Genomic DNA, 15,535 nt, shown 5'->3' with positions numbered 1-15,535 from the left:
CCTCCTGCCTTTTATCTTTCCCAGCATCAGGGTCTTTTCCAAGGAGTCAGTTCTTCACATCAGATGACCAAAGTATTAGAGCTTCAGCTTCAGCATCAGTCCTTCCAATGAATATTCAGGACTGTTTCCTCTAGGATGGACTGGTTGGACTGTCCTTGCTTTCCAAGAGACTCTCAAGAGTCTTCTCCAACTACACAGTTGAAAAGCATCAATTCTTCTGTGCTCAGTTTTCTTTATAGTCCAACTCACATTCATACATGACTACTGGAAAAACCATAGCTTTGACTAGACGGACCTTTGTTGACAAAGTAATGTCTCTGCTTTTTAGTATGCTGTCTAGGCTGGTCATAGCTTTTCTTCCAAGGAACAAGCATCTTTTAATTTCAAGCCTGCAGTCACCATCTGCAGTGATTTTGGAGCCCCCCCCCCAAACAAAATAAAGTCTCTCATTGTTTCCATTGTTTCCCCATCTATTTGTCATGAAGTGGTGGGACCGGATGCCATGATCTTAGTTTTTTGAATGCTGAGTTTTAAGCAAGCTTTTTCACTATCCTCTTTCACTTTCATCAAAAGCCTCTTTAGTTCTTCTTTGCTTTCTGCGATAAGGGTGGTGTTATCTGCATATCTGAGGTTATTGATATTTCTCCTGGAAATCTTGATTCCAGCTTGTGCTTCATCCAGCCTGGCATTTTGCATGATGTACTCTGCATAGAAGTTAAATAAGCAGGGTGACAATATACAGCCTTGACATACTCCTTTCCCAATTGGAACCAGTTTGTTGTTCCATGGACGGTTCTTAATGCTACTTCTTGACCTGCGGACAGATTCCTCAGGAGGCAAGTAAGGTGGTCTGGTACTCCCATCTCTTTCAGAATTTTCCACAGTTTGCTGTGATCTACACAGTCAAAGGCTTTGGCGTAATCTATAAAGTGGAAGTAGATGTTTTTCTGGTATTCTTTTGCTTATTTGATGATCCAGCAAATGTTGGCAATTTGACCTCTGGTTCCTCTGCCTTTTCTAAATCTGAAGTACTTTTTAATTTAAAAATATTTAAAAAATATTTTAAATAATATCAATCCCTACTCTATGTCAATCTACTACATTAACACTACCACATACCAAACTCCTTCAGTTCACTAGGTCCTTTCAAAGTCCTGCAGTGGTTTAAGAACACTGGTGAGCTTTGTAATGAATATGGGCATTCAGATTATAGGATTTGGAATGCCTGGAGTAAGGTCCTGGCCCCCAGTATGCCAACTAAAATATGAAACCTTGCCTAGTAATCTCTCCCCCATACACCCAGTTTACATGACCTAATGTCTGCTTTCAATTTTTGCTTGCTCTCATCCTGTAAAAAATGACAGCACCCATCTGGCTTGAGTGTGATATGTGCATGGCTCTTCCCAGACTCTTAGGAAGCTTAATTCTGCTTCTGGAGCCATGGGCAGCAGATAGATTGACTTTAACATGAACCAACAGCCTGGAATCTAAGTACTGCTGGTCCCAAACTGTTTCCATATTTGCTGAGCTCCCATGGCTGATGAGACTTAGAATGATAGTCCAACTCTTTGAAAAGAAACATGCTTCACAATGTGAACAATCCTCCATCAGTAAATTAGGGAAAAATAAAAATCATTGCCTGAATTAAACAAAAAGGGGAAATTAAAATGTTACTGTGTTATATAATATTACCAAATTGGAAAATGTTTATTTTGATGGATGGGTAAAATTTTCTTTTTCAATTTATATCGTTTGTTATGGCAAATAAAATTATTAGCTGTTTCCACTTTAGACATTTGAGTTAAAATGTTAACATTTGGTGGTAAATATTATTTTGGTCATATGAAGACTGCTGCCTTGTATAAGCTGAAACAGTTTTCCACTGGAAAAAAAATTGGAAGGTAAATGTAAAGCAATGTGCCAATACATTAGTGAGATTTAAGCCATCTAAAAAAATGAGGAAAGAATGACTCTACACTTTTATCCTCCTATTAAAAAAGCCTATAAACTAGAGATTCCTTTGTTTTACTTTTTGAAAATACAGTCTAGTGCCTTGAGTGGCTTGTTTCTCAACACACAATTGATTCTTGGAATGACATTCACTTTGAGTGTGGACAGCTGTGCCTTTGGGACAGAAGCAGTTGTTTCACCTTTTTCGTTTTGTACAACAGCTATGGTAGGAGAACTGTTTTCTCCCCCAAATTACCACTTAAGAGACCTAGAAAGCTAAACAATGTCATTTTGTATGTTTATAAAAGACAAAACAATCTTTCTACTCTAAACCACATAGAGGAAAAAGGCAATTGAACTAATGGTATCTTTTTCACAGGGAATATACCACAAGCCATTAAAAATAGAGATGTAGAATATTTAAGGATACAGTTAAAATAGTGGTACATTGAAATTTTTAAAAAGGATAAAGATTTTTTCACTGCAAAATACTAACGAAAATTTTTAAGAAGACTATAGATATAAAAAGTTTTTCAATGTGTTTTTCTTATCTCATTCGTTTTTGAGAAGACCTTGCATAAAAGATGGAACAAAACATGCCTCACATGACTAGTGAATGCTGGAATAGATAGTTTATGAATTTGTTACTAAGTGACTTTTGCTCTTGGCTCTAATAATAAATCACCATTGTTCTTTACCGTTTGATTTGTAATTCTAATAAGCCAAGATGGTGTATTTATCCAGCTGCAGATAAAAATTCAGTTATATAACATCAGTGAACCAAATGTGAACCACGTAAACATCATAATTGGAAAAAAATCATAAACTAAGGCTCAGTTAAGTATAATTTAAGTATAAATATATACCCAGTGTTGTACATATATTTCTTCCTTTTTCTTCCTCCAGGTTTGCAGGTGGATTTAGTGATTATGAAGTGAATATGATTAAAAAAGTCCTAAACCAGCAAGTGTACTACAATTAAATATATTTATAAGCAATAAATTTCTACAGTGCTCTGATGAGAATATGTACCATTTTCTCTCAAACTAAACTTCCATTAAACACAAAATTTGATAGTACTGTATTTGCTAACCTACATATAGTAAAGCATTGTTATTTTTATTGCTTATTAATATTTTATCAAATTTCTTGCTTAGAATGTTCTGTCATTGCCTTCAAGTTGGAATTCTAATCTATACACTACAGTTTTTTTCAAATTGTCCCCTATCACTTTTATTAACACTTTATCAGTATTCCAAATGCTCAGAAACTTCCAAACTTAGCCTTTTTAAACGTGAAATTTGTTGAGAATTCCCTGGTAGTCCAGTGGTTAGGACTCAGCACTTTCACTGCCAAGGGCCCAGGTTCAATTCCTGGTCAGGGAGCTAAGATTCCACATGCTGCATAGCCCTTCTGAATTAAAAAAATAGAAATAAAAAAGCCCTGAAATTTGTTTACCGATGTACTTGAGCAGAAAAGGGGGGCTATTATTGTGTTGGCCAGAATTTTTAACATAATTTACAAATATTATTTATAAGGACTTAATTAGAATATTGACCTTCCTAAAGTTTAAAAGTTTAATCACAAACTACTATAGCTTTCTTTAAAACTATTTTCAGGGAATTGTTATATGGTTAAATATAAATACTATGAGAAAAATAATGGATTAAGCTTTAACCTAAATATATGAGGTGTTAAAAAGTAAAAATACCATCCATAAAAGAATGTATTATAAATTTCCTAAAAATTTTTCCTATTGTGTTTCTAATTCAACCTGAAAAAATCAATTTGCACACAATTTTTAGAAGTTCAGCTATTCAATGATGTATCATAAATATGTATTTTTCTCATATCTTGCTCACAAAATGAGCAAGAGTCATTATATCCCCTTTATGCATAAGAGAAAATGGAAATCCAATGAGGTCGTGCCTCTGCCTCATCATTTAGATACAAAATAGCTTCATTGTCCATGTTTCCCAGTTTACTGATATTTTCACTTCAAAGAAACTCATATTCACAGTTTCATACCTGAAATAATCATAGTCTAGAAGAAAGTTCAAATGGAAACGACCTTTAATATTGGTATTATACTTCCAGTGATCACCATCATTAGGTGCATATCATTTTCACAGGGACATGTGAATAGTTTACAGGCTGGCAAATATTTTTTGTTGAGAGAAAATTACCTTAAACCTATAGACAAAATATTTATATTTTACTCAATGCTCTTCTTCTATCTCTAGATTATTTTTAATAACAAAACTTAAAGTACATAATATGTGGCAATGTAAACATCTCTTGATATATGAATCAACTAGAAAAGGTTATGTTTGTGCCTGGTAAGCTAAACTTTTCATTTTTAAGCAAAAAGGAAAAAAGACAAGTTTAAGTCAATTTTAAGGAGACATGTGAAGGAAAATATTTGCAGAGGTTAAGTGGATATCCATATGTGAGTGTGCTGGTTGAATGTAAGGTAACTGGAACATCAGTTCAGTTCAGTTCAGCCACTCAGTCGTGGCTGACTCTTTGCCACCCCATGAACTGCAGCATGCCAGGCCTTCCTGTCCATCACCAGCTCCTGGAGTTTACTCAAACCCATGTCCATCGAGTCGGTGATGCCATCCAGCCATCTCATCCTCTATCGTCCCCTTCTCCTGCCCCCAATCCCTCCCAGCATCAGGATCTTTTCCAATGAGTCAACTCTTCGCATGAAGTGGCCAAAGTATTGGAGTTTCAGATTCAGTATCAGCCCTTCCAGTGAACACCCAGGACTGATCTCCTTTAGGATGGACTGGTTGGATCTCCTTGCAGTCCAAGGGACTTTCAAGAGTCTTCTCCAACACCACAGTTCAAAAGCATCAATTTTTCGGTGCTCAGCCTTCTTCACAGTCCAACTCTCACATCCATACATGACCACTGGAACATAAAGTGGACACATAAGAAATAATGAATGCATATCCCACTTAAAAGATTTAAACACTAAAATTCCTGTGATAGTCATTGACCCTTGCTTAGGTGGGATTTAGAAAACACAAGTCAGTTTGAAGCATTTATTCTTTGTTTTCAGAGTCTTTGGATCAGCCCCTTTTATTTTACAAATGCCAGTTTACACACACTACTCCTGGGAAAGAATATAAAGCATCTATTTTTTGCTTTGATGAAGGCTGCTGGTCCTAATAACCCCCTTGAAATTGAGAACATCACAGGGAGAAAGAAAAGTTTCCTAGCAATAGAGAAAGCTACTAGAAACAAAAGGATTTCAACCTAGTTTATGCTCTGTGCTCGGGATTAGAGTTTCTGACTGGGGTCATTGGAAGAAAACACTATGAATGACTGCAGAATGAATTCTTTGCAGAATCTTGCCACGCTTAAAACAGAGAATCTTAAGAGAAGGACTGCCTCATCATTAGGAGCTAAACAAGTGTTCTGCACACAAATGTGATTGACAAAGCTACAACCTGGGTACAAATCAGATATCATGACTGAATGGAAAAGAGTAATCCTTGCTGGGTGCAAAGGAGCAGATTACGACAGCAGCACACAGTGCTGAAAACAGAGGCAAAGGCATTCATATATCAGGGACTTACACGGAGCTGATCGGAATGCTCCACTGCTCACCATGCTTGAAAACAGCTCCAGCAACTGTGCATTTTACTAAGTGAACCCCAGGAATCTTGGACAAGCGGCCCAATGATATCCTAGAGCGAGATTCTGGTCTTCTGCCTTCCATGGCTAAGATACAGGAGTTCATTTCAGTCGCTCAGTCTTGTCTGACTCTTTGTGACCCCATGGACTGCAGCATGCCAGGCTTCCCTGTCCATCACCAACTCCTGGAGCTTGCTGAAACTCGTATCCATCGAGTCGGTGATGTCATCCAACCATCTTAACCTCTGTCTTCCCCTTCTTCTGCCTTCAATCTTTCCCAGCATCAGGATCTTTTCCAAGGAGTCAGTTCTTCCCATCAGGTAGCCAAAGTATTGGAGCTTCAGCTTCAGCATCAGTCCTTCCAATGAACACCCAGGACTGATCTCCTTTAGGATGGACTGGTTGGATCTCCTCGCAGTCCAAGGGACTCTCAAGAGTCTTCTCCAACAACACAGTTCAAATGCATCAATTTTTTAGTGTTCAGCTTTCTTTATGGTTCAACTCTCATATTCATACATGACCACTGGAAAAACCATAGCTTTGTCTAGACAGACTTTTGCTGGCAAAGTAATGTCTCTGCTTTTCAATATGCTGTCTAGGTTTGTCATAGTTTTCTTCCAAAGAGCAAACTCCTTTTAATTTTGTGACTGCATTCATTATCTGCAGTGATTTTAGAGTCCAAGAAAATAAAGTCTGTCACAGTTTCCATCATTTCCTCATCTATTTGCCATGAAGTGATGGGATGAGATGCCATGATCTAGTTTTATGAATGTTGAGTTTTAAGATAGCTTTTTCACTTTCCTCTTTCACTTTCATCAAGAGGCTCTTTAGTTCCTCTTTGCTTCCTGCCATAAGGGTGGTGTCATCTGCATATTTGAGGTTATTGATATTTCTCCTGGAAATCTTGATTCCAGCTTGAGCTTCATCCAGCCCAGCATTTCTCAAGATGTACTTTGCATAGAAGTTAAATAAGCAGGGTGACAATACAAGCCTTGACATACTCCTTTCCCAATTTGGAACCAGTCCATTGTTCCATATCTGGTTCTAACTGTTGTTTCTTGACCTTCATACAGATTTCTCAGGAGGCCGATGAGGTCGTCTGGTATTCCCATCTCTTTCAGTATTTTCCACAGTTGTGATCCACACAGTCAAGGGCTTTGGTGTAGTCAACAAAACATTAGATATATTTCTGGAATTCTCTTGCTTTTTTGATGATCCAATGGATATTGACAATTTTATCTCTGGGCCTCTGCCTTTTCTAAATCTACCTTGAACATCTGGAAGTTCTTGGTTTATGTACTGTGGAAGCCTAACTTGGAGAATTTTGAGAATTACTTTGCTGGCGTGTGAGATGAGTTCAATTGTATGGTAGTTTGATCTTTCATTGGCATTGCCTTTCTTTGGTATTGGAATGAAAACTGACCTTTTCCAGTTCTGTGGCCACTGCTGAAGATAGAGGAGAGGTCAAGTAGTTAGCTAAGAAAAATAGGAAAGATATCATATTTGTAGTCCTGTCTGGAAAAGTGGATCTTTCTGGTTTATTAAGAAATCAAAGACTTATGTGTACATTGTTCAGGTAGAGAATTCAAATTCAAATTCTTATCTAGAGCTTGTAGTTATATGGTTCCCTTTTGAAATAAAACTACACATATTCAACAAAGTATAGACATTTACCTTTAGAATATTTTAGCTATCTTTAATAAATAAAATCTGGTAGTGAAGATATGATTTCACATTTGCATTACATATCATTTTACTTACTTTCTCATTTCAGCTTCACTGCACCACTGTGACTTAGACCACATTCCAAAATTACAGTTTTGGAATTCAAGACCAGAGGATAGATTAAGTCTTTTGGACCAAATCACTATGCATACTATAGCAGAGAACCTCGAATAAATAACCAAGTACATTAAAGAATATTAAGATCAAAAGTATAAAGGTAGTTGACATTTCTCTTTACCCACCCAGTGTCCATTTCAGCTACCTACATCTTTGTGTTTGGGGAACAGAAAAGAGAAAGAGAAAGATGGCACTGCTATTTGCCAAAAGAGGAACCAGAAGGATATCTCCTGATTCTCCTTCCCCACCTTTCCTAAAGTGTCGTCAAAGGGCTCTTGCATAAGAGAAACATGGGGTCTTGTTACCAACAGAGAGCCCCAGGTTCACCTCCAGAACCTAAGCCTGAGATCTCTCAGGTGACCTATGGCGATCTTCATTTTTAATGCCTTCTCTTGTGCTTAGTCTGTATATCAATGTGTGTTGGGACCACTGCCTGCTCCATGCAAGAGGTGCCTTCCTTATATAATTCCTAGTGTTAAAGCTATTTGAAGACTTCCCTGATGGTCCAGGGGTTAAGACTCCACACTTTCACTGCAGGGAGCACAGGCTTGATCCCTGGTTGGGAAACTAAGGTACTGCATCTGCAGAGGTCAAAAAAAAAAAAAAAAAAAAGGTATTTGATTAATAACATTTTCAATATCACACAATTTGGGTCTTGATTTAAAGTCATTATGAATTTCAGAAAATTACTCTTTGCATTTTTTTTAACCTCCTATAGCTAATTTACCAGAAATTAATTAGCTTAAGAATTGGCTTTTGCTCATGGACTGTAGCCTGCCAGGCTCCTCTGGCCATGGGGATTTTCCAGGCAAGAATACTAGAGTGACTTGCTGTGCCTTCCACTAGGGGATCTTCCCAACCCAGGGATCAAACCCAGGTCTCCCACATTGCAGGCAGACCCTGGTATCTCTAATCTTTTTCCAAGGGATCTCCAATCTTTCCCATTCTATTGTTTCCTTCTATTTCTTTGTGTTGATCGCTGAGGAAGGCTTTCTTATCTCTCCTTGCTATTCTTTGGAACTCTACGTTCAGATGCTTGAATCTTTCCTTTCCTCCTTGCCTTTCCCTTCTCTTCTTTTCACAGCTACTTGTAAGGCCTCCTCAGACAACCATTTTGCCTTTTTGCATTTCTTTTCCTTGAGGATGGTCTTGATCACTGCCTCCTGTCACAATGTCATGAACCTCCGTCCCATAGTTCTTCAGGCATTCTGTCTATCAGATCTAACCCCTTGAACCTATTTGTCATTTCCACTGTATAATTGTAAGGGTGATGTCTGTGTGTCCAGTCATCTCTTGTGTTGTTGGAAGAGGGTGTTTGCACATCCACAAGTGGCCATTGTTTTCACTTTGGCTCCATCTCTTCATTCTTTCTGGAGTTATTTCTTATAATTTTTGAGTGGTATCAGTTTTCTCTAAGATTTCATTGTTGGTTATGGCTGATGTACAGATTTATTTTCACATGCTGATTTTTTTTATATTTGGGGATCCTTTTATACTCTTTTTAGTTCTAACATTTGTCTGCATATTTTCTTGGACTTGATGTATATTTTGTCACCTACAAATGAAAATCACTTTGCTTCCTCCCTCCCTGTCATTATTCTATTTTTAAAAAAATTTCTACTTTTAATGCATCAGTCAGATTCTTCAGTAAAACAGTGAAAAATAGGCTGATCGAATATATTCTTTTCTGACTTGAATCAAAATGTTTCTAAATGTTTGTCACTAAGTGTAGGGGATGTTGGTAGTAGTCCTTTATCAAGTTAAGATAGTTCTTTTCTATCCTTAGCTTGCAAAGAGTTTATATTTAACATACAGTACCTTTTACCAATTTCTTCTTTGAAAACTACTGAGGTGTTCTCTTTAACCCTTTAGTCTGCTAATATGATATTTTGCTCTATTCTTTTTTCTAATGTTAAACTGTTTTCCTACTTCTAATATAAACTTTTTACCATCATGCCTTATTTTTTATTTTTTATACCATCATGCCTTATTTTTTAATACTGGTAAATTTTATATGGTAATGATTTATTTTCCTTTTCATAGACAGATTAACATTAGAAAAAATAATACAGCAGTAATCACAGTAATCCAAGTCTATGCCACAACAACTGATGCCAAAGATGCTGAAGTTGAATGGTTTGATGAAACCCTACAAGACGTTCTAGAGGTAATACCAAAAAAATGATATCCTTTTTACCATAGGGGACTGGAATGCAAAAGTAGGAAGTCAGGAGATACCTGGAGTAACAGGCAAGTTTGGCCTTGGAATATAAAATGAAGCAGGGTAAAGGCTAACAAGAGTTTTGCCAAAAGAACACATTTGTCATAGCAAATACCCTCTTCCAACCACACAAGAGATGACTCTACACATGAACATCACCAGATGGTCAATACCAAAATCAGGTTGATTATATTCTTTGCAACTTAAGATGGAGAAGCTCTATACAGGATCGGGATGGGGAATACATGTAAATCCATGGCTGATTCATGTCAATGTATGAAAAAAACACTACAATATTGTAAAGTAATTAGCCTCCAACTAATAAAAATAAATGGAAAAAAAAAGAAGACCAGGAGCTGACTGTGGCTCAGATCATGAACTCCTTATGGCAAAATTCAAACTTAAATTGAAGAAAGTAGGGAAAACCACTAGGCCATTCAGGTACCAGTTCATTTCAGCTCAGTTCAGTCGCTCAGTCATGTCTGACTCTTTGTGACACCATGAATCGCAGCATGCCAGGCCTCCCTGTCAATCACAAACTGCCGGAGCTTACTCAAACTCATGCCCATCGAGTCGGTAATGCCATCCAGCCATCTCATCCTCTGTTGCCCCCTACTCCTCCTGACCCCAATCCCTCCCAGCATCAGGGTCTTTTCCAATGAGTCAACACTTCGCATGAGATGGCCAAAGTACTGGAGTTTCAGCTTCAGCATCAGTCCTTCCAATGAACACCCAGGACTGATCTCCTTTAGGATGGACTGGTTGGATCCCCTTGCAGTCCAAGGGACTCTCAAGAGTCTTCTCCAACACCACAGTTCAAAAGCATCAATTTTTCTGTGCTCAGCTTTCTTTATAGTGCAACTCCCACATCCATACATGACCACTGGAAAAACCATAGCCTTGACCAGATGGACCATTGTTGGCATAGTAATATCTCTGCTTTTTAATATGCTGTCTAGGTTGGTCATAACTTTCCTTCCAATGAGCAAGCGTCTTTTAATTTCATGGCTGCAGTCACCATCCACAGTGATTTTGGAACCCAAAAAAATGAAGTCTGACACTGTTTCCACTGTCTCCCCATCTATTTCCCATGAGGTGATGGGACCAGATGCCATGATCTTAGTTTTCTGAATGTTAAGCTTTAAGCCAACTTTTTCACTCTCCTCTTTCACTTTCATCAAGAGGCTTTTTAGTTCCTCTTCACTCTCTGCCATAAGGGTGGTGTCATCTGCATATCTGAGGTTATTGATATTTCTCCTGGCAAACTTGATTCCAGCTTGTGCTTCTTCCAGCCCAGCATTTCTCATGATGTACTCTGCATAGAAGTTAAATAAGCAGGGTGACAATATACAGTATTGTATATTGTCAATACTTGACTTGATGTACTCCTTTTCCTATTTGGAACCAGTCTGTTGTTCCATGTCCAGTTCTAACTGTTGCTTCCTGACCTGCATACAGGTTTATCAAGAGGCAGGTCAGGTGGTCTGGTATTCCCACCTCTTTCAGAATTTTCCACAGTTTATTGTGATCCACACAGTTGAAGGTTTTGGCATAGTCAATAAAGCAGAAATAGATGTTTTTCTGGAACTCTCTTGCTTTTTTGATGATCCAGTGGATATTGGCAATTTGATCTCTGGTTCCTCGGCCTTGTCTAAAACCAGCTTGAACATCTGGAAGTTCTCAGTTCACATATTGCTGAAGCCTGGCTTGGAGAATTTTGAGAATTACTTTACTAACATGTGAGATGAGTGCAATTGTGCGGTAGTGTGAGCATTCTTTGGGATTGCCTTTCTTAGGGATTGGAATGAAAACTGACCTTTTCTAGTCCTGTGGCCACTGCTGAATTTTCCAAATTTACTGGCATATTGAGTGCAGCACTTTCACAGCGTCATCTTTCAGGATTTGAAATAGCTCAACTGGAATTCCATCACATCCACTAGCTTAGTTCGTAGTGATGCTTTCTAAGGCCCACCTGACTTCACATTCCAGGATGTCTGGCTCTAGGTGAGTGATCACACCATCATGATTATCTGGGTCCTGAAGATCTTTTTTGTACAGTTCTTCTGTGTATTCTTGCCACCTCTTCTTAATATCTTCTGCTTCTGTTAGGTCCATACGATTTCGGTCCTTTATCGAACCCATCTTTGCCTCAAATGTTCCCTTGGTATCTCTAATTTTCTTGAAGAGATTTCTAGTCTTTCCCATTCTGTTGTTTTCCTCTATTTCTTTGCATTGATCACTGAGGAAGGCTTTCTTATCTCTCCTGGCTATTCTTTGGAGCTCTGCGTTCAAATGGGAATATCTTTCCTTTTTTCCTTTGCTTTTCACTTCTCTTCTTTTCACAGCTATTTGTAAGGCCGCCTCAGACAACCATTTTGCCTTTTTGCATTTCTTTTCCATGGGGATGGTCTTGATCCCTGTCTCCTGTACAATGTCACAAACCTCCGTCCATAGTTCATCAGGCTCTCTATCAGATCTAGTCCCTTAAATCTATTTCTCACTTCCACTGTATAGTCATAAAGGATTTGATTTAGGTCATACCTGAATGGTCTAGTGGTTTTCCCTACTTTCTTCAATTTCAGTCTGAATTTGGCATAAGAAGTTCATGATCTGATCCACAGTCAGCTCCTGGTCTTGTTTTGGCTGACTGTATAGGGCTTCTCCATCTTTGCCTGCAAAAAAATATAATCAATCTGATTTTGGTGTTGACCATCTGGTGATGTCCATGTGTAGAGTCTTCTCTTGTGTTGTTGGAAGAGGCTGTTTGCTATGACCAGTGTGTTTTCTTGGCAAAACTCTATTAACCTTTGCCCTGCTTCATTCCGTATTCCAAGGCCAACTTTGCCTGTTACTACAGGTGTTTCTTGACTTCCTACTTTTGCATTCCAGTCCCCTATAATGAAAAGGACATCTTTTTTGGGTGTTAGTTCTAAAAGGTCCTGTAGGTCTTCATAAAACTGTTCAACTTCAGCTTCTTAAGCATTACTGGTTGGGGCATAGGCTTGGATTACTGTGATATTGAATGGTTTGCCTTTGAAATGAACAGAGATCATTCTGTCATTTTGGAGATTGAATCCAAATACTGCATTTCGGACTCTCTTGTTGACCATGATGGCTACTCCATTTCTTCTAAGGGATTCCTGCCCACAGTAGTAGATATAATGGTCATCTGAGTTAAATTCACCCATTCCAGTTCACTTTAGTTCGCTGATTCCTAGATGTTGACATTCACTCTTGCCATCTCCTGTTTGAGCACTTCCAATTTGCCTTGATTCATGGACCTAACATTCCAGGTTTCTATGCAATATTGCTCTTTACAGCATCAACCTTGCTTCTATCACCAGTCCCATCCACAGCTGGGTGTTGTTTTTCCTTTGGCTCCATCCCGTCGTTCTTTCTGGAGTTATTTCTCCTTTGATCTCCAGTAGCATATTGGGCACCTACCGACCTGGAGAGTTCCTCTTTCAATATCCTATCATTTTGCCTTCTCATACTGTTCATGGGGTTCTCAAGATACCCCACATCCGAGGTAAGAGAAACCCAAGTAAGATGGTAGGTGTGAGAGGGCATCAGAGGGCAGACACACTAAAGTCATAATCACAGAAAACTAGCCAATCTAAATTTTTTAGGGCTGCTCAAATGTCACTTCATGAATGAAACCATCACTAATAATACTATATAGAATAACAGCTCCTTTGCTATTCATTTCCTCCACTTAATTTTTCTTCATAACACCTGCCATTACATGACATAGTTTATATTTATCCTTGCGTATTTATTTGTGGCTGATTTTCCGATAACTAAAATGTGAGTTTCATGAGTCAAGGATTGTATTTATTTTGTTTTTCCTTTTTTGTATCCCCATATGTAAACATGCCTGGACCATAGTAGGTGTTCAAGAAAATTGGAGATACAGTTTTATTTGGTACCTACTTGTGGTACCTGCATGAAGAAGTAGTATTCATTCATTCAGTAAATAATTGCTCACTTCCAATGTGATGAGGCTTGTGCCAGACAATAGAATGTCCATGCTCAGGCTTCCGGCTTCTGCGAGTGACTGAGCCCACTCTCACTAGGAGACGGCCAGCTACTCAGTTACTAGCCTCTGTCAAGGCAAACGGTGCTTTTGAGCATTATTTTCAGGCAAGGCAATCATTTCATAATCCTGGCTTCGTCCTAGTATTTCAGCTCTAACTCTTGATTCCAAGGAGACTTCAAGCAGGACTCCTTTTCCTCTCAAGCATAAGACCAATAATCCACCCTCATTTCCCCCCTTGCCCAATCCTTCCATCACAGCCTATGCTTTGTTTTATTTTTATATCACCTAGCATTTCGCTTCAGTTCCTGCTCACTCTGACCTGAGATTCTTTATCTTTGGCACATGGGGATTTTATTACCAGTAGGCTATTTATTCAAAACATTTGTCAGCTTTTAACTAGTAAGTCCACGTATTGGTGACAAGAGACACAGCCTTTTGCATTGGCTAAAATTTTGTTGTGGAACTGAAATCTTCTTAAATGTCTGAGAAAGTGCTTACAACTCTGAATATTATGAGTGATGAATAATCATGTAAATTCATTTCTGTGGCAATGTGCCCTGAGTACTCTGTTCAAAAATGAAAATGCTAGTTCTTTCTATATTGATTTTTCACTTCATTGTTCCTAAAAATATGATTTTAAATGCCCTATCCTAAATCTTCTATAACTCTTCCATGATTTTTTTTTTGAATCGTTGGTATTTCATTGCCTTATGAGTATAAATTATCGTTTCAGAGACCCCATGTCATATTCATTATATCACACTGGAGTCTTAGGCTTGGGTTATTTTACTGCAAGTCAAGGTGCCAGTAAAATATTCTCAAGAAAGTTCACACCAAAGATACCTTAGTATGCTGCTGCTGCTAAGTCGCTTCAGTTGTGTCCGGCTCTGTGCAACCCCATAGAAGGCATCCCACTAGAATCCTCTGTCCATAGACTTCTCTAGGCAAGATTACTGGAGTGGGTTGCCATTTCCTTCTCCATTACCTTAGTATAGAATCTTTTAATATGGGCAAAGCTAAAAATAGAGAAGGTGGAGAGGCACAGCAGAGCCCCAAACCAGAGAAAGAATGTATTTATAATGGAGTGACTTTTATAAAACTCAATAAAAATTGACCAGAGGGATTGTCTCCCTGTTTCTGCCAGGCCAATTCCGCAGTGCCACTATAAGAAATCCTTTCCTGAAGAGCCTACATCTCCCCATTGCATTAAACAGTTGGCTGAATGTACTCAACATTTTTAGATTAATTTAGTCATCTTTCTTTGAAAGGGAATTCTCTTCCAAAGTTTCTTCTTATTATTATTTCTTTTCATTTTTTAGTTTTTTTTTTTTTTAGATTTTTTATTGGCCTTATATCAAGAATAATAACTATGAGGGAAAATATCCAGGCATTTTTTCCAAACAGCACCCTACTTTGTACACAATGCTAAAACTAGCATGTTTAGATTTAACAATCAATCACATGGCTTATGTCTACCTAATGCTAAAGTAATAAGTTAAACAAACAAGTTCCCCCTAAAACTAATTTGTGTTAATTTAAAAAATACTTGAAATTACCTTTATCATTTGGTATAGGCAAAAAGCTGCCTAAGTGACTCAGCTTACTAGAAAGTCTAAAGATGGCCTTACCATTTGTATGGAGGATATGTTAGAGTATTCTCTTAGTTTCAGAAGTAAAATCATGGTTTGAAATACTAATGATTATTCATAATAGATAGTAGCAATCCAGAACAAAAAGAAATGCATTTGGGCATTCTCTGTTCAAGTTTAGTAAAAGACAAGATCAAGTACTAGTTCAAAACTCAAACTCCAATGCCAGGTTCTCTTGGGTTCAGTCCA

At 38.0% G+C, this 15,535-nt stretch overlaps 1 non-coding gene across 1 annotated transcript; it reads left to right on the top strand.

The window, feature by feature from the left end:
• Positions 1–3,262: 3,262 nt before the first annotated feature.
• TRNAE-UUC (transfer RNA glutamic acid (anticodon UUC)) lies at positions 3,263–3,335 on the top strand. The gene has a single exon. It is a non-coding gene; the product is annotated as a tRNA-Glu (tRNA).
• The last annotated feature ends 12,200 nt before the right edge of the window (positions 3,336–15,535 follow it).

This window comes from Odocoileus virginianus, chromosome 13 (genome assembly GCF_023699985.2).
Source record: "Odocoileus virginianus isolate 20LAN1187 ecotype Illinois chromosome 13, Ovbor_1.2, whole genome shotgun sequence".
In the NCBI taxonomy this organism is placed as follows: domain Eukaryota; kingdom Metazoa; phylum Chordata; class Mammalia; order Artiodactyla; family Cervidae; genus Odocoileus; species Odocoileus virginianus.
The sequence above is the reverse complement of the archived record's forward strand: the minus strand, read 5'-3'. Positions and strand labels throughout refer to the sequence as shown.